This window comes from Macaca mulatta, chromosome 15 (assembly GCF_049350105.2).
Source record: "Macaca mulatta isolate MMU2019108-1 chromosome 15, T2T-MMU8v2.0, whole genome shotgun sequence".
NCBI classification, from domain to species: Eukaryota; Metazoa; Chordata; class Mammalia; order Primates; family Cercopithecidae; genus Macaca; species Macaca mulatta.
In genome coordinates this window covers 128,771,235-128,797,164 of record NC_133420.1, presented here as the reverse complement: position 1 = coordinate 128,797,164, position 25,930 = coordinate 128,771,235, and the positions used below count along the sequence as shown (strand labels likewise).

The 25,930-nt window shown below is 47.1% G+C and overlaps 2 long non-coding RNA genes across 2 annotated transcripts; one reads left to right on the top strand and one right to left on the bottom strand.

Annotated features, from left to right (window-relative positions):
- Positions 1-2,601: 2,601 nt before the first annotated feature.
- LOC144334802 (uncharacterized) lies at positions 2,602-11,025 on the top strand. Its single transcript, XR_013405042.1, has 2 exons — positions 2,602-5,714; positions 9,400-11,025. It is a non-coding gene; the product is annotated as an uncharacterized LOC144334802 (long non-coding RNA).
- A 1,051-nt stretch (positions 11,026-12,076) lies between these two features.
- LOC144334801 (uncharacterized) lies at positions 12,077-24,915 on the bottom strand. Its single transcript, XR_013405041.1, has 2 exons — positions 18,752-24,915; positions 12,077-13,706 (listed from the first exon to the last, which is right to left on the bottom strand). It is a non-coding gene; the product is annotated as an uncharacterized LOC144334801 (long non-coding RNA).
- Between the last annotated feature and the right edge of the window lie 1,015 nt (positions 24,916-25,930).

Here is a 25,930-nt window from a genome sequence, read left to right as displayed (position 1 = left end):
GTGCTGGGATTACAGGCATGAGCCACCAAGCCCTGCCCGCATTCATTATCTTGTTTAATCCTTGAAGCACACCCTGAGGAAGGTCATTTAATAGAGAACAGAAGTGAGACTTACAAGCCACCAAGGGGCTAGACGATGCAACCCAGAAGTGAGGGCCTTTGGCTATCTGGGGGTGTACATGGGCAATTGGTGTACAGGAGACAGGAAGGAGTTGGGAAGATAAATTCCACCTCTTCCGGGAGCCGTAACCCTCCTGGAGAAATCCCCCTTGGGGAGAGAACATCCACTGGTGGCTCACTGCGATGCTGTGGCCAGTACAGTACTGTCATGCTGTGTCCAGAGTTGGTTCCTTCCAGTGAGTTCTTGGCCTTGCTGACTTCAAGAATGAAGCCGTGAACCTTCCTAGTGAGTGTCACAGGTCTTAAAGGTGACACAGACCCAAAGAGTGAGTAGCAGCAAGATTTATTGTGGAGAGCGAAAGAACAAAGCATCCACAGCGTGGAAGGGGACCCCTCTGGTTTGCTGGCTGGGGTGGCCAGCTTTTATTCCCTTATTTGTCCCCGCCCACGTCCTGCTGATTGGTTCATTTTGCAGAGTGCTGATTGGCCCATTTTACAGAGTGCTGATTGGTGCGTTTACAATCCTCTAGCTAGACACAGAGCGCTGAATGGTGCATTTACAATCCTCTAGCTAGACACAGAGTGCTGATTGGTGCATTTACGATCCTTTAACTAGACACAGAGCACTGAATGGTGCATTTACAATCCTCTAGCTGGACAGAAAAGCTCTCCAAGTCCCCACTGGACCCAGTAAGTCCAGCTGGCTTCACCTCTCAACGCCACACTAACCAGCATCTTTTCTTGCCTTACAGCTTGTTTTCCCTCACCCTCTTGGCCCTAGGTTTGTACCCCCCAAACAAAATACCAGCTCTTTAATCAAGACTCCGGCTCCTCTTTCTTGAGGACCTGGGTAAGACAGTTATTTTATTTTCCCAATTTACACAATTGAGTTGCTGTGTAAAAATGGCTCATTGAGGCATGAAGAGAAGAATGAGCCTAAGAACATAAACTACAATTCAGAAAAGCATCCCAAACATGAGCCGTGAGGAAGAATCTCTTGTGAATGCCAAAAGGAGTCTGAGTGGGTGAAACAAACAATTATTTCACATACTACACAGAAAAAGGAAAATCAAGTTCGACGCAGTCCCTAGTGTACTGTCTTCTATACAACTTTTCAAACTGCCAGGTGCGGTGGCTCACGCCTGTAATCCCAACACCTTGAGAGGCTGAGGCAGGTAGATCACAAGGTAGGGAGTTCAAGACCAGCCTAGCCAAGATGGCGAAACCCTGTCTCTACTAAAAATACAAAAATTAGCCAGGCGTGGTGGCAGGTGCCTGCAATCCCAGCTACTCGGGAGGCTGAGGCAGGAGAATGGCGTGAACCCGGGCAGCAGAGGTTACAGTGAGCCAAGATCGCGGCAGTGCACTCCAGCCTAGGTGACAGAGTGATACACAGTCTTTAAAAAAAAAAAAAAAAAACTTTTCAAACTTCTGCTTTATTTCTACACAAGAAAACTCTGAGCTCTCCAGTGGAACAATTTAGGTTTTAGGACAAGCACAAAATCATGCTTTGCAGTATGCGATTGTGTCACCAAAACCAAACTCCCACTTCTCATACTAAAAACAGGTAGTTTACTTTGCTGCCAAGAATCTTATAAAATCGTCCCAAATTTACAAATGTTATGCCAGGAGAAAAAGTAGAAAAGTTTATTCACAAAATTTCTTTTTAAAGCATCTCTATGGATAGCACATAAAACTCAATGGCTTAAGATGTGGAAAAGCCATTACTATCATATGCGTATGAGCAGATATTTTATAGCTGGATAAAAATGCCCGTGTCCAAAGTATGAATCAACTTTTGGCATATGTGTAAGTCAAGTTAGGCCAGGCGACATGGAGCAACAAATAAACCCTGAAACAGTGCCTTTATAAAGTCTGATGCAGTCGAGTGACCCCCTCCATACTGTAGCTGTGCCATGTAAAACGAGTGTCTGCTGAGATCACTGCAGCACAGGAAGAGGCGGAGGCGGCACGCAGCTCTTAAACACCTCACTTGGAATGACACATTGAGCAACAGCAGAGGAAACGTGAGGACAACAGGCCATCGCGTCTGCCCGTGGTGCATGGATGAGGGAGAAGTATGAGTGACTTTGCTGTTGCTACCAACAGGACCCCATGCCTTGGGGGAGTGTGTGTGTGTGTGTGTGTGTGTGTGTGTGTGTGTGTGTGTGATTAAATAACCAGGAGATGTGATGTGCCTTGGCAGTGCAGCCACTGATGGATGTGGACGGGGTCTGTGCTCCATGTGCAGTGTGAGGGGCGCTGCCACAAAAGTAAGAGAAGCTGCATCTGGATGTCAACCACATCTCGGGTTGTCCTCTGAGAACACCTAAGGACAACAGCATGCTCCCAACCTTGATTCAGTATTTAAGAAAATGAAAATCACGTGTAATCCACATGCTTGTAGCTCTCTCTTCAGCGTGTTGTGGCAAGACACTGGTACTGCACAGAAAGTCAATCACTGAGACAATAAGTATTGCCAGGGAAGAAGGCTTTAATCAGGTGCTACAGCTAAAGAGATGGGAGCTCAGCCTCAAATCCATCTCCCTGGATTAAGAGCGGAGGTAGCAGCGAACAACGTGAGCCTGCATGGGAAAACAGAAATGAGGGAGGGGTAAGGAAGAGGAGTTGGTCCACAGGAAGCAGGTGGTGGGTTAGGCAGTCATGACCTGTGAGGGCTCTGAAGTCTGATTTTCCAGATGCTGCAATCTGGTGAGTTTCCGTTCCTTGATGTTTATCTGGGAGGCCTGATGATCGGTTTCCTGAGAAAGAAACTCAGATAAGACAATTGTAACTTTCTCAAGTTTTAAGACTGAGAGAGGTGGTTCCCGGCATTCACTGGGGCTCACTTCCTTGGACTCTTTGGAGGCAGAGCTCAGAAATACACATTTTAAACAAGTTCTGCAGAGATTTTTATGCACACCAGTTTACTGATAGGCTTGGAAAACTTTGCTAAAAATGAATACATGAAAACATGAGATGTCAATTGCAACGGGCAATGGAAATGAATTTGAGTTTAAAAGTTCCTCTGTTGTGAAAAAATTTCAGATGGTAACTTTCTTTCCAACTTATATGCTCCTTGAGCAATAAAGTTTTCAGCGCTGACATCGGCCAAGTTTCCTGCCTTTTATGGTGAAAACATTAGTGACTCCATTTCTCCAAGTGCGAGGACAAAGATCCCAGTAATCTCTCCAATTCCTAGCACCTCCACAGAGAACGGCTGTTGTCAGATGGAAATAATTTCATTAGCATAAGTGGATGCGGAGTTTATAAACGCAGACGCATGTGTTTCATATTCTCCTATTTATTTACACATTCTGTAAACACACGTATACACAAAGTCACATGGATGTTTTTAGGGCAGTGCCTGGAACACTGTACACGTGGGAATGCCGCAGTTGTTGCCTTCAGGGCTTTTTGCTCAGGTGGCAAGTCGGTTACTGTTCAGAGGATCTCAATTACCCCATTACCACGTTTCTCAGGTGAACACGTGCCCTGCCGCAAGTCAGGCTCTGGAACTTTCTTCAACTTCCTTTCTCTCTTCGAAAAGGCCTACCCCCTTAGGGCACTAATTTGTTGGAAAAGTAATTCATCCCCAAATATTCATGGTTTCTAATATATTAATATCACAGCCTTCTCAAATAACATGTCTCTAAATCCACAATACTCAAAGTTAATGAAGAGAAGTTCAATCAGGTTGATGAGGAGGCTGGATTGTACACTCCCTTCTGCCAAACAAAAGGCCTTGGACACACCTGGGATCCAGTCAGAATGAACCTGGTTCTGGAAACACAAGCTTGCACAGCGTAGGGAGAGGTGGGTAGAAAAGGTGGCAGAGCTGTGTGTCTCTTCTGAGCCTCCCCCGGAGACTGAAATGGACCCAAATGTTATCTACCTCATCAGAAACAGCTGGTTAACAACAACTCGGTGTCTCCTGAGCTAAATCAGATGCTAAATGTGATGTGAGAGGGAGAAAGGGATTCAGGTAGAAATCACGCTTTCCAAAGCTCTCTTTATTTAAATGCTCTGCTTTGGTCCAGGGACTGTAGGATCTTGTTTTCTCTCTCTTTAAATTTATTAAAACTTTTTTTTGGCCGGGCGCAGTGGCTCACACCTGTAATCCCAGCACTGTGGGAGGCCGAGGCGGGTGGATCACAAGGTTAAGAGATCGAGACCATCCTGGCCAACACGGTGAAACCCCGTCTCTACTAAAAATATAAAAAACTAGCCGGACGTGGTGGCGGCGCCTGTGGTCCCAGCTACTCGGGAGGCTGAGGCAGGAGAATGGCGGGAACCCGGGAGGTGGAGCTTGCAGTGAGCTGAGATCCGGCCACTCACTCCAGCCTGGGCGACAAAGCGAGACTCCGTCTCAAAAACAAACAAACAAACAAACACTTTTTTTCTGATAATGCTGTCTTCTGCTGAGTGTACTCTGTGCCAGGCACGTGCTAACTCGTTACGTTACCAGATGAGAAAACGGATGGCTAGAGCTGCCTCACGACTGAACAGCTAATTAGTACCTACACCAAGATCGGAACCCAAGCCTATTTACTGGAGAGTGCTCCCCTAAAATCCATGTGCTTCCCAGAACCTCAGAATGTGACCTTATTTGGAAATAGGATCATCCCAAATGTGAGTAAAATGAGGTCATCCTGGAGGAGGGAGGGCCCCTAATCTGATATGCCTGGTGTCCGTAGAAGAGGAGAAGAGACAGACACACGAGAATGTCGCCTAATGATGGAGGAGGCAGTGACTGGAGTGAGGAGGATGCTGGTAACACCAGGAGCTAAGAGAAAGGTGGAGCAGGCCCTGTCAACCACTAGATTACAGGCTTGTAGCTTCTCCCACTGTGAAACACTGCATTTCTCTTACAATCTGCCTGGCTTAAAAGTAACCAAAACGTATTGTTTCAGCGTTTTCCAGGCTGGAAGTCTGGAATCAAGTTACCGTCTCCGTTGTTTCCTACTTGGTTAAAGCTCAGGCAGCCGGCCATCTGAAGCCATGCACCCTGCAAGGTGCTTAGCGGAGAAACTTTGGGAAACAAAGAATTCGCTGAGTGCTCAGGGTCCCACGTTCCAGAACCAGCCTCTGTAGAGTGTGTATTTTCCAGTTTTCTTCACTTGCCCCGAAGGCCATTCTGTCCACTTCCACCTTTTAAAAATAGTAGCAGCTCTCTGATTTATTTTCTTCTTTTGTTGTTTGATCAGCTGTACTCTTTATGGGACGTGCTTTTAAAAGAGTGAGAACCGCTGTAAACTCCAGAATCCTGGTTTTCATCACCACCGCCACCATCCTCCTCTCCTTCTCATCACCATCACCATCATTAGCTGGCTGGAGTAGGTCCAGTTGAATTGAGAGGTGCCCCCGCCACAGTCTCGGACTCACAGCTTTGCACTGAAAACGGAACCACAGTCTCTGATGAGACTCCCCAGAAGATGGCAGCGTGGATCACAAAACCACGGCATCCATCCCCACGGTACCACGCAGCCCCAGCCCGTGGATCCTGGTGTAACCAGAAGGCCCTGGGCCCGGGCCGTGGTGAACGATCCTGCCGTCGTAGCCGGGCCGCCCGCCGCCCTGGTGAGGCCGCTGGGAGTGAGTATTTCCGCTCTGCGTGGTCCTTTCTTCTTGTGAAAGAGAAAAACATTGAACTATAACTTTAAGCTCTTCATTTGTAGAAAGTTACAGTTCAGACACTGGAGATTTTTGTCACCAATATTTCGAGGTATCCACTCTAATCTCTATATTCTGTCTCCTACTTACCTGAGGGGTTTAAGGCATCTCAGTATTGTGGATAAAAGAAGGAAGGGCTGAGAAAGAATTAAATAGAGAAAGTTCAGAAGGAGCAATGAAGCAGAATACCAGGATCGTTTATTTAATGCTTAATAGCTGTGGGATCCAGGCATCCTCAACCCTCCAGTTTTTTCTTTCTTTTTTTTTTTGTTATGGGCATTAATATCTGTTGCTGATTCTGCACTGTTTACCACAGCTCAAATGAGAAAATGACTATTGAAACTGTAAGATAGTATTTCTATCGTTAAATATCCTCTGTATGATCTAGCAGTGATTCTCAAACATGATCAGAATCACCTGGATGGCTCATTAAAACGGATTGCTGGGCCCGGCGCGGTGGCTCACGCCTGTAATCCCAGCACTGTGGGAGGCCGAGGCGGGCAGATCACAAGGTCAGGAGATCGAGACCATCCTGGTTAACACGGTGAAACCCCGTCTCTACTAAAAAATACAAAAAATTAGCCGGGCACGTTGGTGGGCGCCTGTAGTCCCAGCTACTTGGGAGGCTGAGGCAGGATAATGGTGTGAACCCGGGAGGCGGAGCTTGCAGTGAGCCCAGATCGCGCCACTGCACTCCAGGTTGGGCGACAGAGCGAGACCCTGTCTCAAAAACAAACAAACAAAACAGACAAAAAACATGAATTTCTGGGCCCTACCCCATCATTTCTGATTCAGTAGGTCTCAAGAGGGGCCAGAGAATTTGCAGCCGTAACAAATTTCCAGGTGATGCTGATGCTGCTGGTCCATGGAGGACACTTTGAGAACCACTGGTGGAACCCCGTGTCTACTAAAAATACAAAAAGTATCCAGGCATGGCGGCGGGCGCCTGCAATCCCAGCTACTCCGGGGGCTGAGGCATGAGAATTGCTTGAACCCAGGAGGCAGAGGTTCAACAAATCTAAGAGAATGTGTTGCTTTCAAGCCCTTCTATAAGTCTTGGAACTTCCTAGGTGACTTTCTTTGTTCCTCCCCCCAAGGTGGAGTCTCACTCTGTCACTCAGGCTGGAGTGCAGTGGTGCTATCTCAGCTCACTGCAAGCTCCGCTTCGCTGGCCTTGGCCTCCCAAAATGCTGGGATTACAGGCATGAGCCACCACATCTGGCCCCTAGGTGACTTTTTAATGCAAAATTAAGGATAGCATTTCACAAAATTAGGAAATGCTATTTGTGTATGGGTGGGTGTGTTCAGTGTCTAGATGTACCCAAAGGTAACCATCTTACAGATCGCGCCATTTCCAGTGGGTGTGGAACTTGCACAAGTGCGTGTTTCCCACCTTATGGTGTCTACATACCCCACTCACTGCCACGAGAACCTGGTGGTTACTGAATTGACAGTGGGATCAGTGTGGCCCGAGGCTTCCCTCAAAGGCCAAAGGAGAAGCTTACAGACCGCAGGACCTCCCTTGAGAATGTCACAAGAAGAGGTTGTGTTTGGTCACTGCTGGCCTTGCAGCCCCTTACTCGGGTCCATTTTCCCTCTAGGTTTATTTCTTGCTTACTGTTCATCTTTCTCCCTACCCCCCACATGTAAAAATTTAATGTGTCCCAACAACAGTGGCCAGCAAAGGACGGGCATGCAGCAATTGTGTTGAATGAATAGATAAACGTTGGCAGTGCCTTCTCTCCCCAAACACCTAAATGAATTTGTGAAGCGCATTTATGTGAGTCTGCTTAACACCTTCCAGAAGAGCTGTGAGGAAGGTTTCACATCGTTCCAGCAAAACACACAGTCACCATTATAAACTATAAAACCCAGGTGTTTGGGGAGGAGGCCCCAAATCCTTATTCACATCTTAAGCCAATCAAAATCCACATAATTCAATCCAGAGTTAATCAGTGTCAATGAACACACAATTATAGAACCAAAGCAGTTAGTGCTGGAAGGGGCCAAGAGATTCCCTAAGTCCCAGCACTCTCTGAGTGAAGAAGCGGAAGGCCCTCCTGACTGTGGCTGTGGAGGAGCCCGAGGGGAGTGAAGGGCGGGTCTCCCCTCCTAGGCTGGCGCGTCTGCTTCGCTTCTCTCCCGGACACCCCGAGAAAGAGAAGCTTGCAGTGATGCCCTCCCGCTAGCCCCATGTGGACATGATGCAAAGGGGAGTGTGAGGACCAGCGGCCAGCTCCTGGCTCGCACAGAGGCTCATCCCCATCACTCTGTGGACCTAAAAATAACGTAACCTGCGTTTTACACAGGTCCTGGTTCTCCCTGACAGCATATGGTGGGATTTACTGGCTTCAGATTTTGCCAAAGCGCCTACATCTTCTACATGCTACAGATTCTGAGGTTGACACCGTAGGGACCTGTGCCAGCCTAACATTGTTTTTTCTTGTCTTTTTTTTTTTTTTTTTTTTTTTGAGCCAGAGTCTTGCTCTGTTGCCCAGGTGGGAGTGCAGTGGTGGTGCTCTATCGGCTCACTGCAACCTCCACCTCCTGGGTTCAAACAATTCTGCTGCCTCAGCCTCCCGAGCAGCTGGGACCACAGGTGTGCACCACCACACCTGGCTAATGTTTGTGTTTTTAGTAGAGACCAGAGTTTCACCATGTTGGCCAGGCTGGTCTCAAACTCCTGACCTCAAGTGATCCACCCATCTGGGCTTCCCAAAATGCTAGGATTACAGGAGTGAGCCACCGCGCCCAGCCTAACATTGTTTTTTCTGATCCTATAACTTGTCATTTGGGTTTTGGGATAAAACTGATCATAGGTTTAGAAAGAGAGACTCGAGTGATGAGTAAGGAGCTGCCTTGAGAGCCTTAATAGACCAGGAAGATTTAACAGACCAGAAATAAAGGCTGGCTGGGTGTGCTGGCTCATGCCCGTCATCCCAGCACTTTGGGAGACCAAGGCAGGAGGATTCCTTGAGGCCAGGAGTTCAAGACCAGCCTGAGCAATGGAGAGCGATCCCCCTGTCACTATTAAAGTGAAAAAAGTAAAAATAATAATAAAATAAAAATAAAGGCTCAGAGGGGCCAGAAGCTCAGAGAAGCTATAAATGGAAAGAAACAGAGGCAGACTATTAAATGCTCTCAAAGTCCAACCAGTCACAAGGCAGCGTTAGTAGAATTCACATCCCTTGAACACTGACAGTGCTGCAGCCAGCCAAGGGCTCATCTTTAGTGGCGTTCAGTTCCCTACCAAGCTGTGCAGTACATGATAGGCTGAACCACATAAAATTGCCATTTTTATAAGTCAAATGGTTGAGCAGCGACAATATCATTTGGTTCTAGGATGGATCATTCCCACGTTACAGACAAGGAGCCAGAGCCTCGGAATGGAGAAATATCCTAGCAGTAGTCACTGTGCTGGAAAATGGTGTAGTGGAAGGTTTTGAACCCAAATCTGATAGACTCCAAAATCCATTCTCTTTCCACTAAACTATGGGGCTAGGTAAGAAGGTGAAGCTCGGGAAAAGCCATAGGCAATTGCCCTGTTTGTATTGTACTCGATAACATTTCTTTTCATAACTCATAATCCTTTATTCTCCCTTTATAGTCATGAATAATGCACTTCAGGAAAACTGCAAGTACCATCTTGAAGGAGCCCTAAGTCCTGAAAGAACCACAAATGACTGTTTCCAGGTTATCAAATTTTAATAACATTGTTTTATGACAACACAACATCTATCCTTTTAAAGACGATGTTCCGAGAACTCATTATGCAATTATAAAATAATAAATCTCTTCACAGAGTGAAGAACCAAAGGCAGTTCCTCTATGTAGCAACACTCAGCATCTCCTGAAAAAAGTTTTTTAAATCCTAAGCATGCAATATTGCTTCTTCAGGCAAGAGTGGATGCAGCACAAAATAAGTATAAGCGAGGAACTGAATAAAACGTGGCTCAGAATGAATCTGATGCATATACGTGGCGCTCCTAACGATATCCTAGGGTGAGAATAGTCTTAAAGGTTGGTGATTTCTCCAGTGACTGAGATGGCAATGGCTTTTACGTACAACTAAGTTGAATCTTCGGCATTTTCTCTTTTGTGTTCTCGTATCATTATTGACAGTTTTCCCTTGTTACGGGTTATTTAATTCTAAATGCGCACACTTGGTTTTGGAATTTAATGCATAGTCATAATTTTAAAAATCAGGTCATACATAAAAGTACAAAAAAAAAAAAAAAAAGCAAATAAACCACCTCAAATCCCACTTAGTCTTACCAGAAATAGAAGATTTGATGCTAATTTTCCACAGATTTACCTTCGGGGCATACTTCAGGGCATACTGAAGCCACTCACAGAAAGGAGGAGAAGGTGGCTGTGATGGATCTGGACACGTAATTCAGTTTCATACAACAGCCACCCTGGGGTCTATTTGTGGATGATCTTTTGAGTTAACAAGTGGCTTGATTTCCCATCCCATACACTTGATTCATAAGCACACATGAAGAAAACTTCAAGTGCATTTCCCCCTCATTTTAATTAGGGCTCATGTAGAATATTTTTGCTCCAATTATAACCAGAACTACAAGTACCTCCCTCCTCAGCCAAAGAAGCAGTTACGAGTCCTCTGTGGTGCGCTCCGGTTCCGACCTGGGTATCGCCGCATTTCTTCCCCAAAGAGCAACCTCTTGTGAAGAGTCAGGCCGCTCTGGGTAAGGTGTCGTGGCAACGGCTTAAACTGAAGAAAGACAGTGGAGACAGACCTTTTCAAGCTTCGCAGACCTAGACTTACGTTCCATTCTGCTTTTAACCGTGGAGGACCCAAATGTGACGTGAGAAATTGCAATAATTTTATTCTCTAGAAGCATCGGTGAGCCCCCCTCCTGGAAACACATTAGAAAAGTTTTTACCCTTTGCCCTTTGCATAGATAGGTCCAAAGACCTTCCCAGGTGTAAATTTTTCATCTTGTACCACAGCAGAGAACAACAAAACCGTTGCACTCCGGCTGCTGAGCAAGTGGCTCAGCCCACTCAGGAGCCCAGGGACTCCCTCCTGCAGACCAGGCTTAGAAAACTGAGAGTTATCTACCGCTGTGCATAACAACATTCTCAGAAACTAGTGCCAGAACCACGGTTTTCTTTATCTCACATTTTATGGGTCAGAAACTTGGGCAGGGCTCAGCTGGGCAATTTTTCTGTCCCATGTTGTGTTGAGTGAGATGTCCAACTGGCAGCTGGGAAGTCGAGGGAATCCACGGCAGCTCCGTTCGTTGGTGTGGTTGCAGAGACAACTAGAAGGCTGGACCTGGCTGGGGCCACGGCCCAGAGAGCCTGCACGTCATCTCTTCACCTTGGCCAAGGTAGCGCCATCGGAGTCCTTCCATGGTGGCTCAAAGCTGCCAGAGTAAGGATGTTCCAAGATGCCCAGGGAGGAGCAGCAAGGTTTCTTGTTAAGTTAGTTTCAGAAGTCCCAGAATGTTACTTCCACAAATTCTGCTGGCTAAGCAGGTCACTAAGTCCAGCCCAGATTCAGAGGGTCATGAATAGACAGCACCGTGAAATGGGAACAAGAGCAAAGAATGCGGCCATCCTTCATGTACATCACGTGTGCCAGGGTCTGCTGCTAGGGGAACCCAACCTAAGACACTTGCCTACAAGATTCTTCAGGATCTGGCTCCTGCCCTGTGTCTAGGGTCATCTCATGCCCTCACATTCGCCTCTGGTGCCTGACATGCCAGATTCTCTTCTGTTTTTCTAACACTCCATGTTCTATCTTGCTCCTATGCCTTTATTTAATTTACTTATTATATACAAAGTAAAAAAAGAAATACACAGTATATATTGATGCTCTCCTCTGCCTAGAATGTCCTTCTACTCCATCCTTGTTTACCTGCAGCTGAGCTCATCCCTAGAGTCCTCGACTGGGCTTCACCTTCTTCTTTCCAGTGAAGTCATGCACTTCCACCCTGCTCCTGCCTCTGCAGCATGGAACACGTCGATTTCCTCGTCAGTAAGTTCCTCCAGAGAAGGAATTCTTCTTTCCCCCACTTCGGTATCCTCATGTCTGATGATGGATGAATGAATTATGTGTGGCCCTAAGAACTCCAAGGCAAAAATATAAACAGTTCAGCAAATTGCTAAATTTTTACATTGATGTTCTCCTGCCATTTTTAAGGGATTTTCTTAACGTCAACCAGCTTAATGTAGGAGCTGGTCACCAAGCTGTCATGAGGCTGAGGGGGCTCAGGTGGGGAGATAATCTAATACAATTATTATTATTATTATTATTTTTGAGATAGAGTCTCGCTCTGTGTTGTCCCACCCTGTGGTGTAGATTGAGAGCAGAATTTGAGTTGAAGAGAGCTGGGCTCAAGTCCTTACTCGGTTCATTATTGTGTGACCAACCTAGAGCAGGAGGTTCTGGGGGAGATCCCACCAACAACGGGGGCTCCACTCCCCAGGGCATAGGGCGGAGGTAGAGTTGGTGGCTAACCTTCTGTTCTGAGGGCAAAGGGAGCTCCGGATCCTTGGTCCTGGAGGAACTGCAGAGGAACGAAACATGGCCCTGGACCTCCAGGGAACACACAGTGAGCTCAGCCCCACCCCAGAACCACACCTGTGGACGCTGGATGCTGAACCAATGGATACAGTGAAGGGAATTACGTGTGGGCCCCAAGCCAAAGCAGGACAGGCGGCTCAACCAGAGGACCTGCGCCAACATTCCATCCTGCATCGGTGCCCAAACAAAGACGCCTTCACCAGGGCTCCAGCTTCTCTGTGAGTTAAACATTAACTGGGGCTCGAGCCCCTGTATCCAGGAATGCAGTAAACACGACGTTCTCAGCCAGGGTCTGATACCCTCCTGAGGGCATCTGAAACGTGTGAAGGTGTTTCTGGCGGACCCGTTGGTCCTCAGGAAAGAGCATTCGCCAGCAACAGCACATGCTCTGCAGCTCACAGAAGAGACCCGCGCAATGAAGACACGTCCTGACCAAATGCCAGCAGCTCCCCCTCGAGAAGGGCTGCTAGGGAGCCCCGCTGGTGTCCTGGGCTGCTGGAATGCAGAGGGGAGGGGCAGCCTCAGTATCTTGAATTCCAGTGAGCCTCACTTTCCTCATTTAATCTCAAGGATGCTTGCAAGAATCCAGAGATAATTACATTTGAGTCTTTTGTCGACTGGCAAATGTTATAAATATATCAATCATTGCAATGTGTCCTCCAGTGGCTCCTAAATGTGATGTCTTTTTTTAAAAAAATAATGAGGCCAGGCGTGGTGGCTCATGCCTGTAATCCTAGCAATTTGGGAGGCTGGGGAGGGCGGATCACTTGAGGTTAGGAGTTTGAGACCAGCCTGGCCAAGATGGGGAAACCCCGTCTCTACTAAAAATACAAAACTTAGCGGGGCGTGGTGGTGCGCACCTGAAGCGCCAGCTACTCCGGAGGCTGAGGTACGAGAATTGCTTGAACCCGGGAGATGGAGGTTGCAGTGAGTCTAGATCAAGCCACTGCACTCCAGCCTGGGCGATAGAGTGAAACTCCATCTCATAAATAAATAAATAAATAAGATAAAACTTACATGAAGTGAAGTGCACAAATCATAAGGTACAGCTCAGTGACATATGTCATACCTCGACACATACCCAGATCAGGATATGCAACGTTTGCATCATCCCAGAAAGTTCCTTCAGGCCCCTCTCCAGTCAGTACTCCCCTCCCAGAGGCAACCGCTCTTCCGAACTCTCCAGAGATGAGTTTTTCCTGTCCCTGAACTTCACGTAAGGGGAATCATCCAGCATCTCCTGTTTCGTATCTGGCCTCCTTTGTGAACAGGTCTTGAGGCTCATCCGTGTTGTTGCTTGGACCACTTGGACCAGCAGTGCCTTCCTTTTTATTGCTGCGTCATGACATACATCTTTTCTAGGTGGAAAGGAATTTTTAAAATCTCAAAATTACAGCAGAAGCTACAAAGAATCATTCCACCCTTTGCATGATTTCAGATCCTGGTCTCTTTACCGGCCTCGCTCCCACGCTGGGGGAATTATGTCAATTAGCTTTTAGCTGTGTTGGGTTAGGACCAGCCCGCTGTTCCTAACAAGGACGAGGGTTTCGAGAGGAGAGGCTTCTGTTAGCTTAGTATTTATGAGTCTACTTATCTGTTCTTCAAGTCAAAAATCTGCTTGCCTCTTACTTAACTGTTTTATTTACCTAGAAAGTAGAAAGAAAGGCTACTCTGAGTGCAGATAAGCTTCTCAGCTCGGAAGCCTGGTGCTTTAAGAGAAAAAGCACACACTCTGCAAACAAGACGTGGGGAGTGGAATGGAAAACTCCGCTGAGTGCTTTCCTGGCTTCACGCCAGTCTGGGAATACTTAATTATATATATATATATATTTAAAGCCAACTGTTCTCACATTTAGGCCAATTTTTCTTTTGCTAATATGGTCTTTTCTTGTCTTCAATCCAAAACAGATTGAGAATCAAGAAAGATATATTCTATCCACAGTTTCATTTCACCAATCATCTGTTCATTTTCAACTAACGACAACGATTTATATGTCTTTAAATATTAATGTGGGTGCCAAAGAACACAAAACAAAGGCACTGTTCGTTCAGAGTCAGAATCGACTGAGAATTCCTGCAGAGGCGAAGTTTCTTCTAACTGATGGATTTGGTCTGGCAATGCCCGTGGCCGGAGGTGCACAACAAGGAAATGAACGAGTGCAGAGGGAATAGTGCCCGTCAAGAATCTACAGGTTCAGGTGTATGCTTAGGCAAGTGCCTGACACCATTTCTTTGTCAATGGTGCCCTGTTGACGCTGGATCCCCTTAGAAATTGGGAGGAAACGTTTGGGCGCGGTGGCTTACGCCTGTCATCCCAGCACTTTGGGAAACCAAGGTGGGCGGATCACGAGGTCAAGAGATCGAGACCATCCTGGCTAACACAGTGAAACCCCATCTCTACTAAAAATACAAAAAATTAGCTGAGCGTGGTGGCAGGCACCTGTAGTCCCAGCTACTCGGGAGACTGAGGCAGGAGAATGGCATGAACCCGGGAAGCAGAGCTTACAGTGAGCCGAGATTGCACCACTGCACTCCAGCCTGGGCGACAAAGCGAGACTCCATCTCAAAAAAAAAAAAAAAAAAAAAAAATTGGGAAGAAACTCGGGGAGAAATGACTGTGTGTGTTTCCCTTGATTAGTTATCGTCACTACATCACTTCACCTTAATCTGCATCACCATTTGCAGCCACTGTATTTCATAATGCTTAGGGTTTATCAGCCATTATCCCACAGCTCCCTGTCCACGGTTCAGTTTGGCGCTTAGATTAACCTAGGACGTGATAAGGACAGTACTCTTGCAACTTGAGGGGTGAAAAGGCTAAATGACTTCTGCAGGGGTAACATTCAGTCAGTGGAGGAGGGCCTGCCCTGTTCTCTCCTTTGTCTCCAGGTTAAATTGAATGATACTCTAAAAATGTACCAGAATGAGCCCTTTGCAATATTTTATTTTATTTTTTAAATTTATTTTATTTTATTTTTTAGACGGAGTCTCACTCTGCTGCCAGGCTGGAGTGCAGTGGCGTGATTTCGGCTCACTGCAACCTCTGCCTCCCGGGTTCAAGCGATTCTCCTTCCTCAGCCTCCCGAGTAGCTGGGACTACAGGCGCCCGCCACCTCGCCCGGCTAATTTTTGTATTTTTAGTAGACACAGGGTTTTACCATGTTGAACAGGATGGTCTTGATCTCTTGACCTCATGATCTGCCTCCCTCGGCCTCCCAAAGTGCTGGGATTATAGGTGCGAGCCACGGCGCCCAGCCATTTATTTTTATTTTTTAAACGGAATCTCTCTCTGTTGCCCATGCTAGAGTTCAGTGGCACAATCTCAGCTCACTGCAACCTCTGCCTCCGGGTTCAAGTGATTCTCCTGCCTCAGCCTCCCAAGTAGCTGGGATTACAGGCGTGTGCCATCACATCCCATCACATAATTTTTGTATTTTTGATAGAGATGGGATTTCGCCACGTTTGCCAGGCTGGTCTTAAACTCCTGACCTCAAGTGATCCGCTTGCCTCGGCCTCCCCAAAGTGCTGGGGTTACCGATGTGAGCCACTGTGCCCAGCCCCTTTGCAATATTTTATAAAGGTTAACTAAAAGGCACAGAGTCCTTATTTTAATATAATGGAATTTAAAGCCTTGTCCATTAAACAAGAATAAAGTTGCTTGATTTGTCCCAGTGAATTGGCCACAAATGGCCAGATGCTACGGCCTGTTGTCTGTCTTCCTTCTCCCTCCGCTCGTCAGAACATAAGCTGCATGAGGGCAGGGACTTGGCTTACTTCACTGTTATATCCAGAGCCCCTAGGCCAGGGCCTGAAGCACAGTGCGTGGTCTATAAATACTACGTATGTGAGAGGATGAAGAAATGAAGGCACGAGGGAAGAAAGGACAGAGCAAGGCTTAGATCGGTGGAGTGGCTGGCTGAAGGTCACACAACCACAGCAACCTTGATGTTCGAGAGACTGAGCATAAACACCACCCTCTGTTCGATCTTGTCACCTGTGCTTTCGTTTCCATCGGTAGTATTTGTGGCCTTTATGGAGGTGAGAGTGGGGGGAGGGGAGACGTTGCCGTTTTTCTGGAGAAATGTCTTTAACAAGCTGTGAGAGGTGCTGTGTGTCTTACAGGAGGAAGAGGGCGAACAAGGTGTGAGAGGTGCTGTGTGTCTTACACGAGAAAGAGGGCGAACAAGGTGTGAGAGGTGCTGTGTGTCTTACACGAGAAAGAGGGCGAACAAGGTGTGAGAGGTGCTGTGTGTCTTACACAAGGAAGAGGGTGAACAAGGTGTGAGAGGTGCTGTGTGTCTTACAGGAGGAAGAGGGCGAACAAGGTGTGAGAGGTGCTGTGTGTCTTACAGGAGGAAGAGGGCGAACAAGGTGTGAGAGGTGCTGTGTGTCTTACAGGAGGAAGAGGGCGAACAAGGTGTGAGAGGTGCTGTGTGTCTTACAGGAGGAAGAGGGCGAACAAGGCGTGAGAGGTGCTGTGTGTCTTACAGGAGGAAGAGGGTGAACAAGGTGTGAGAGGTGCTGTGTGTCTTACAGGAGGAAGAGGGCGAACAAGGTGTGAGAGGTGCTGTGTGTCTTACACGAGAAAGAGGGCGAACAAGGTGTGAGAGGTGCTGTGTGTCTTACACAAGGAAGAGGGTGAACAAGGTGTGAGAGGTGCTGTGTGTCTTACAGGAGGAAGAGGGCGAACAAGGTGTGAGAGGTGCTGTGTGTCTTACAGGAGGAAGAGGGCGAACAAGGTGTGAGAGGTGCTGTGTGTCTTACAGGAGGAAGAGGGCGAACAAGGTGTGAGAGGTGCTGTGTGTCTTACAGGAGGAAGAGGGCGAACAAGGTGTGAGAGGTGCTGTGTGTCTTACAGGAGGAAGAGGGCGAACAAGGTGTGAGAGGTGCTGTGTGTCTTACAGGAGGAAGAGGGCGAACAAGGTGTGAGAGGTGCTGTGTGTCTTACACGAGGAAGAGGGCGAACAAGCTGCTTTGGATGTGAATGCCCCTGACTAGCGAGTGATTTGATAACTTACAGCACGGGATTTAAATTCACAATCACAACACATCAGAGACCTCATCAGGGCTATGGTTGTTCTAACTCCACAGGTGTGAAAGATCAGGGTCGTTATTCCTCCTGAGGACCTCACGTGGAATCCTTTTTTTTTTCTCAAAACCATATCACCTAAGTTTCTGATGTATCCCAAGACATGCCCATAGCAAAGGTAAACTTGATGGTTGATGCTCTTTTTTTTCATGCTTAGCACATACTAAAGAAATATATCTGCTCATGAATATGTAAATAAGTTTTATTTAAAGTAACTGGCTTGAAAGAAAATTCTTGAATCACCTCTTGGTGTTCTAGGAATTCAATATTTCTCAGTGCAAATATCAAACTCCTACTCAGATGCACCAAATGGAGACTTGGCTGGTTTTAAAGCATCTATTTACTCAGAAGAATACAGCCCACGCACAGGAAAAATGTCCCTTCTACTGATGTCCCAAATGCCTCTTTGCTTGAAGATTGCTCAAGAGGGATGCCAATGTAGATAATGCGGCTTTACAGTGAAGAGTGAACCCAGTCCAGCTCCATATTACATATTTGTGTTTCATAATATGATAAGGCTCTTAGCAAGGAGGGGAAAGAACCAATTCAGAGAAAAAGAGCTCTCTGGAATAAATCAGATGCCGAGTTGGCAGACAGTACCAGATAGTTCACCTTAATGCTTTTTTTTTGAGATGAAGTCTCACCCTGTTACCCAGGCTGGAGTGCAATGGCACCATTTCAGCTCACGGCAACCTCCACCTCCCAGGTTGAAATGATTCTCCTGCCTCCACCTCCTGAGTAGCTGGGATTACAGGCGCCCACCACTGCACCCAACTAATTTTTGTATTTTTAGTAGAGACGGGGTTTCACCATGTTGGCCAGGCTGGTCTCGAACTACTGACCTCGTGATCCGCCCGCCTTGGCCTCCCGAAGTGCTAGGATGACAGGCATGAGCCACCGCACCCCGGCCTAATGCCTTTTTAACAATGTCTGGGTGTATCTTTCTTTTTTTCTTGTAATCTGTGTTCTCAAGACAGAGAGCAAAATAGCAGCTTAACAACATTTTCTACTAACAGAAAAATCATAGTAACCAAGTGTACCTGAAAGCTTATTAATTTTCCTGGCCAGCCACCTTTACCTTGATTCCTTTTATTGCATTAAAAATCGAGACTAATTAAGGCAACTGCTGCTGCAGCAGGCCAAATTAGGTTTTCTCACAGCTCTCCCTTCATCTCACAGAGTGATGTCATTAAGTGTGCAGCCTGTGAAATGCGAAGGACAGCCCGTTTCCACCGTGACGTGGGTCACGCAGGAATGCGAGGGAAGTACACCACTGAATGTCATAAAGCTTTAAAGAGTTCCAATAACACCTACCCTGCAGGCCAAGCAGAATACGGCATTCACTTCTCCTTGTAAACAGACTCTGTGAAGCCAGAGGGAAGGTAGGTGGGAAGTGATGCAGGAAATGACAGCATGACGGCTCTGCATAGCTGCTCTGCGGGCGACCTGGTCTACGGGCCTCTTGATTGGCCAGTCACCTGGAGGCTCCACACAGAACAGGGAGTTGGGACCACCAAATTACACAGCTTCTTGGCAGCCTGTTTGGCCACAGGCAGCTCTTGACTCACAGGGCTATATTATATGGCCACTTGGTACCTGCTTACGATTAAGCAAGCTCCAGTGTGCTTTCACAATAGAGATATATTAGTCAAACAAGTTTACCTCATTTGTTTCCATGAGCCCTGGGATTTAAAGAGTTAGATTACAGTCCACTCACCAAGATTCTTTCATACAGATGGTTTTCTTACAGTGGAGTAGCCCGTTGCCTTCTCAGGTGAAAACCATTTAGCCGGACCCCTCTGTATTTCGCCGGACCCCTCTGGTCTGTTGTCTGCGGGCGTCTAGGTAGTCTCTGAGTCCTGATCCGTAATCAGACATAAGCATTTGTGTTGACATTGATCAAAAACCACTGCTATTGCCAACTACCCAGCACGTGTTTCTAATACCTACCATGTATAAGGCATAGTTCCAGATGCTATGAGCTAGACATTGATCAGAAGCCTGTAAGACCTGTGCTCAAGAAGACAGGTTAAATATACATTAAAGTAATTCAGAATTACATGACAGTCTAGGAAAAGGGCAAAGAAAAGACAGCAGTTTAAATCATAATGGGAAGAAGAATGTGAAGGGAAACAGAGATCAAGAGAGAGAAGTATTGTTTGGAAAGATCAGGAATGATGTGAAATTTAGATCGTGGAAAATGTAAAATTTAAGGAGGGATAAGCAGAGAAAAGGGACAAGCCAGAAGGAACAGCTAAAGACGAGTTCGACGAGAAGAAAAAGGTCGCCTGCGTTCCACTTGTGCACTGTCTCCGGTGGTAAGGTGAGGAATTTAAGCTCATTTGTCTTAAAAAAAAAAAAAAGAAAATCACTTTATTGAGATATGAGTGACGTATAAAAAGCTGTGTCTACTTAATGTATACATCTCAATAAGTTTGAGGATAAGTATATGCCTATGAAGCGATCGCCACCATTGAGGAGATGTTTATGTCCATTCACTTTTTTTTACGGACAGTGGGGAGTCATAGAATGTTCTTAACAAGGGACTTACATCATTTAGGGCTATTGTATCATAAGCAGCAGGGAAGCCAATGTGACCTGGCTTAAACAACAAAGGATGTTTCTTGGCTTACACAACAGAAACCTCCACAGACAGACGTTGGCCTCAGGTAAGGTTTGATCTAGCAGTCCAAACAAGAACTCCCGGACACGAGCTTCTCTCTGCCTCAGCTTCATCCTCAGATACCACGCTGGCCCTGCCTTCCATCCCCATCCTGTCTCCACGCGTGGCAGGAAATGGCTGCAGCAGCTTCAGGCTCAGATCTCCCTGTGCCTTCCGGAGGAGGAGCAAGCTTCCTTCCCGGTGCATCTCTGGAAGAGGAGGAAGCCTGTCTTTCCCAGAGGCCTCAAAGGCTCCTGCGTCTTCCCAGAGGCCTCAAAGGCTCCTGTGTCTTCACGGATCTGAGTGGGTCGCTGGTTTATCGGGAATCAGCGGAGGATGCAAGTAAGTACATGGGAAAAGCTGATTGGTTTCGCCAACCACAGTCCACCCCTGGAGCAGGAGGTGCGTGAATCCCTCCCAAGCCACCGGGCTGAGAATGAGAAAGGAGGGATTTCCTAGAAGAGTCCACAAGTAGTGCTGGGAAGGGAGAATGCCCCTGGGTGGCCAAAGAATGACACACGTTTACTCGAGGGAATAAGAAGACAAAGGCAGGTAGATTTATGTGACAGTCAAGACTGGCTTTTCAAGCCATATAATTGTAAAGGTATGAACTAACCTCTACTGACACTGACTAAAAAAAAGTCAGGATCAACCTAAAAAAAAAAGACACCAGAGAAAATTGTCTCTAAATATGTTGGGTTTACTCGAGAATAGAAGTAAGGATTATAGACGGGAATGCATGGCATGGCGAGCCACCGGTGTGCCCAGCGAGGAGTGGGGAGGGGAGCTTTGATTGGCAAAAATAAATTGACATAAGCTGCTTAGAAACAAGTTCATTGGTTCCAGAGGTTCAAAGCTAGAGTTGTTGTCAGTTCATTGGGAAGAACACTTTTCTTCCAAGAACATTTTATTTGAATCACTGCAGACCTAAAGAATGTGGGGCCGGGCGCAGCGGCTCACGCCTGTCATCCCAGCACTTTGGGAGGCTGAGGCGGGCGGATCACAAGGTCAAGAGATCGAGACCATCCTGGCTAACACGGTGAAACCCCGTCTCTACTAAAAGTATGAAAAATTAGCCGGGTGCGGTGGCGGCACCTGTAGTCCCAGCTACTTGGGAGGCTGAGGCAGGAGAATGGCATGAACCCGGGAGGCGGAGCTTGCAGTGAGCCGAGATCGCGACACTGCACTCCAGCCTGGGCGACAGAGCGAGACTTCATCTCAAAAAAAAAAAAAAAAAAAAAAAAAAGAATGTGTAGTGATAAGCTGGGTGTGGTGGCTCATGCCTGTAATCCCAGCACTTTGGGAGGCCAAGGTGGGCAGATCACCTAAGGTCGGGAGTTCGAGACCAGCCTGACCAACATGGAGAAACCCCGTCTCTACTAAAAATACAAAATTAGCCAGGTGCGGTGGCGCATGCCTGTAATCCCAGCGACTCCGGAAGGCTGAAGCAAGAGAATCTCTTGAAACTGGGAGGCAGAGGTTGCAGTGAGCCGAGATCATGCCATTGTACTCCAGTCAGGGTAACAAGAGCGGAACTCCGTCTAAAAAAAAAGAATGTCTAGTGATAAACCTTATTAAAGCAGGAGATGTGTGAAGGGCTCACAGAAAGTCCTTGGAAATCGCTTGTCGCAGAATGTAAGCCTGAGCCTTCTCTCCTTCCTGGCCCTATTTTGTCTGGGTTTGACAGAAATGATTTCCTCCAGGTGTCTGGAACTTTCACATCAGCCACCTCCCCATCCTCCACCTGGCCCTGTGTGCCCACCTTGCCCCTTTTACTTCAGAAAGTTTTAGAAATACACCATCTTGTTTCACATCGACCCAAGAATGATTTCGCAAACTGAAAGAATTCTCAAATTTTTATTTGGAAATAAAGGAATTCTGGCCAGATGCAGTGGCTCATGCCTGTAATCCCAGCACTTTGGAAGGCCGAGGTGGGAGGACTGCTTGAGCCCAGGAGTTAGAGACCAGCCTGGACAATATGACAAAACACCATCTCTACAAAACATAAAAGCAGATGAGCTGTCTGTGGCTGTGTGCTCCTATAGTCCCCGGTACTCGGGAGCTGAGGTGGGAGGACTGCTTGAGCTCAAGAGGTTGATGCTCCAGTGAGATGTGATTGTATCACTGCACTCTCCCGCCCTCAGGAAAAAAAAAAAACACAAGCCGGGCGCAGTGGCTCACGCGTGTAATCCCAGCACTTTGGGAGGCTGAGGCGGGCAGATCACAAGGTCAGGAGATCGAGACCATCCTGGTTAACATGGTGAAACCTCGTCTCTACTAAAAATGCAAAAAATCAGCCGTGCGAGGTTTCGGGCGCCTGTAGTCCCAGCTACTCGGGAGGCTGAGGCAGGAGAACGGCATGAACCCGGGAGGCGGAGCTTGCAGTGACCGAGATTGCTCCGCTGCACTCCAGCCTGGGCGACAGAGCGAGACTCTGCCTCAAAAATAAATAAATAAATAAAAATAAAAAATAAAAGGAAGTATCTTTAAAGAGATGGAGATGCTAGCATCTTTAAGAAATCATATCCACAGGTTCTAAGTTCATTCTGTGCACTTATCAGCCACGAGAAGGCAGCAGGCATTCTGAATTCAAGAGAAAAGTGTGACTGGCCTGAAAGAAGAATGCCTTTGTGTGTGTGTGTGTTCCTTTTTTTAAACTGTAGGACTCAACCCTTTGGCCCCTCACAAAAGCAAATTTTGACATTGACTTCAGTGGGAAGAAGGTCACGTTTTCAATAAAAGGGCTTTTTTTTTCTTTCCCTGTCTGGCTCCAGTCAGTGCAGGCCGGAACCCCTTGTGAACTACAAAGCTCTCTGTCCACAAATTAGGAGCACACCCACCAGGCCCTGCCAGCTGTTCCGCTTTCTTCAGTGAAGTCACGGCCGTCGTTGCCACCACGGTTCAATATCACAGAAACAATCGTGAGGGATTCGTGTCTGCATTGCTCAGGTTCGGGGATGGGGGAGAGAGACAGGTGTCCCCCACCTGGCTTCGGTTCACACTGGCTTCTTTCCCCTCACCCCTTAGTTCTTCGTCTGCCCCTGAGCTGGTACCTTTACGGACGCACACAGCCCTGGGGGGGTGTGAAACTGGGCCTGGATGGGAGGGAGTCCTTGAATGAGAGGGGCTGGCTGCAGGAAAGAGCGAATCCTAAAGAAGACTCCTGGCAGTGATCGGAGACACGCTCCTTACAGAGTGCATCTGCGCTTGACGTGAGTCTCTAACCCTGAGAAGGACTCCTTTATGCTTGGAAGGCTTTCAATTCAGATTAGCAGTCTGAGCTATAATAACTCTTGATTGGGAAGGAAAATCCAAGTTCAAGTCAGAAAGAAAAACAGAGAACAAAGCAGGCCTTCCACTCCCAGCGTGTGTTTATTTGTACTCAACTAACAGCTGGACCAAGAAGGATTTACTCGCAGTCCTTTCTGGCAGTGTACTCAGGATGAGTAAGTCGATTTGTTGCTAAGACCAAAGAGTCCGGGTTTAAAGAAACATCACCCATCTCCCTCATGCAGACGGCACATCCTTCTTACATGCAGAAGGTGATAAATGATCTATCGAAGATAATGTTGCATGTTTGAAATATTTAAATGTTGCATGTTTGAAAAATGTAAATCAGATGGAAAGTGAAGTGAAATGAAAAATGTTTTGTAAATTGTTTAGTGCCAAGTAAACAAGCCCTAGGTATAGAGAGGCAGAGAATAGGAACTTAGGAGGCCAGAAGGCCTGAGGAAAGGTGGCATTCCCATGTGTACCTAGAATTGGGGTCAGTACTAATGCTTTTGGAATTTAAAGCTAATGGGTACTATTTTCGCTATTGGGGGCATCAAGAAAGCAATCTTGGACTTACTTTCTTCTCTTTCTTCCTCTCATTCCATCTTCTAGAATATCTCTTTGCTTAGTAGTCTGAATTCTTCCAAGTAATTTCTAAGGCCCTTGAAGCACAAAATAAGTATAAGCAATTCTAAGTGATTTTCTGAAGGCTCACCAGGCAAATAACACTAAGAATATTACCTACTTTTGCCTAGAAAGAGGAAGATGACTACATCTTTGTATCACAATAGCACTATCTTTTCATTGGTTTTTATTTATTTTCTTTCTTTATTTTTTTTCAGACAGAGTCTCGCTCTGTCGTCCAGGCTGGAAGGCAGTGGCGTGATCTCAACTCACCGCAACCTCCACCTCCCGGGTTCAAGGGATTCTCCTGCCTCAGCCTCCTGAGTAACTGGGATTACAGGGGCACGCCACCATGCCCGGCTAATTTTTTTTTATTTTTAGTTTCACCGTGTTGGTCAGGCTGGTCTCAAACTCCTGACCTTGTGATCTGTCCGCCTTGGCCTCCCAAAGTGCTGGGATAACAGGCGTGAGCCACCACGCCCGGCCCATTGGTTTTTAAATCAAAGCAGTGGTGCACATGCCAGTGAGTCAGGCTCAGCAGTCCTCGATGACATCAGCGGCCTCCCCTCCCCCTCTCCAGTCTAACCAGTACCAGCAGCAACAACAGAAGTCTACACTCCGTCCTCCTGGGTGGTTTCCAACTCATCTCCGTACTTATATACTTATTTCTCAATTCCTTCCTTCCGTCCTTCCTTCCTTCCTTCCTTCCTCCGTCCCTCCCTTCCTCCCTCCCTCCCTTCCTTCCTTCCTTCCTTCCTCCGTCCCTCCCTTCCTCCCTCCCTCCCTCCCTCCCTTCCTTCCTCCGTCCCTCCCTCCCTCCCTCCCTTCCTTCCTTCCTTCCTCCCTCCGTCCCTCCCTTCCTTCCTTCCTTCCTCCCTCCCTCCCTCCCTTCCTTCTTTCCTTCCTTCCTTCTTCCCTCCGTCCCTCCCTCCCTCCGTCCCTTCCTCCCTTCCTTCCTCCCTTCCTTCTTTCCTTCCTTCGTTCCTTTCTCCCTCCCTCCCTCCCTCCCTCTTTGCTCTCTCTCTCTCTCTTTGGGACAGGGTCTCGCCCTATCACCCAGGGGGAATTGCAGTTGTTTGATCATAGTTCACTGCAGCCTTGACCTCCTGGGATCAAAGGGATCCTCCAACCTCAGCCTCAGAGTAGCTGGGACTGCAGGTTCATGCCACCACACCCTGTTAGTATTCTGTACGTATTTTAGGGTCTTGCCACATTGTCCCAGCTGGTCTCAAACTCTTGGGCTCAAGCAATCCTCCTGCCCCGGCCTCCTAAAGTGCTGGGATTATAGGTGTGAGCCACTTTACTCAACCTCAATTTCTTGACTATTTGCCAACTCTGGTAAGAAAAATGTTGTTTTAGTTTAGTTTTGGGTATCTCATCTCTTCTTCTCACTTCTCCTAGTGCTTGATAGGTAGGTGATAATCAGAAGATCCTCTACTGGTTATCTTTGTAGCTACAAATAATATACTACACTTGAATATTATTGTAATAAATAACATGCCTGAACCTCTAGTTCTCCTTCCAGAACCCTCCCCCTTTCTGAGACGAGGATACTGGCTCACCGGGGCTTGTCTCCACCTTCCTTCCACCTCCCTTCTGCTTCCCGTCTTCTGTTGCTCACACTCTTGCCATTACATGGCCGAGATGCTGTCCTATGCCTTGGCCAAGTCTTCCGTGCTTTGTGTGGATGAGACTAGTTCTGAGAGGTAAAATCCAGTACCCAGACGCTGCACAACGACTCTGTTACTGTTGGTCACTGGGCAAAACCACAGGGATGCCAGGGGCTGTATTCTTCTCTGAATTCAGCACTCTATGAAGTGCCACCTCTTTGGTTGAGGCAGGGGCAGCTACTGGATTGACAGAGTATTCGAGAGCATCCTTTTCATTTCTCCTGCTTAAGAGGTTTAGGATATAACCTTTTTGAACCTTGCGTT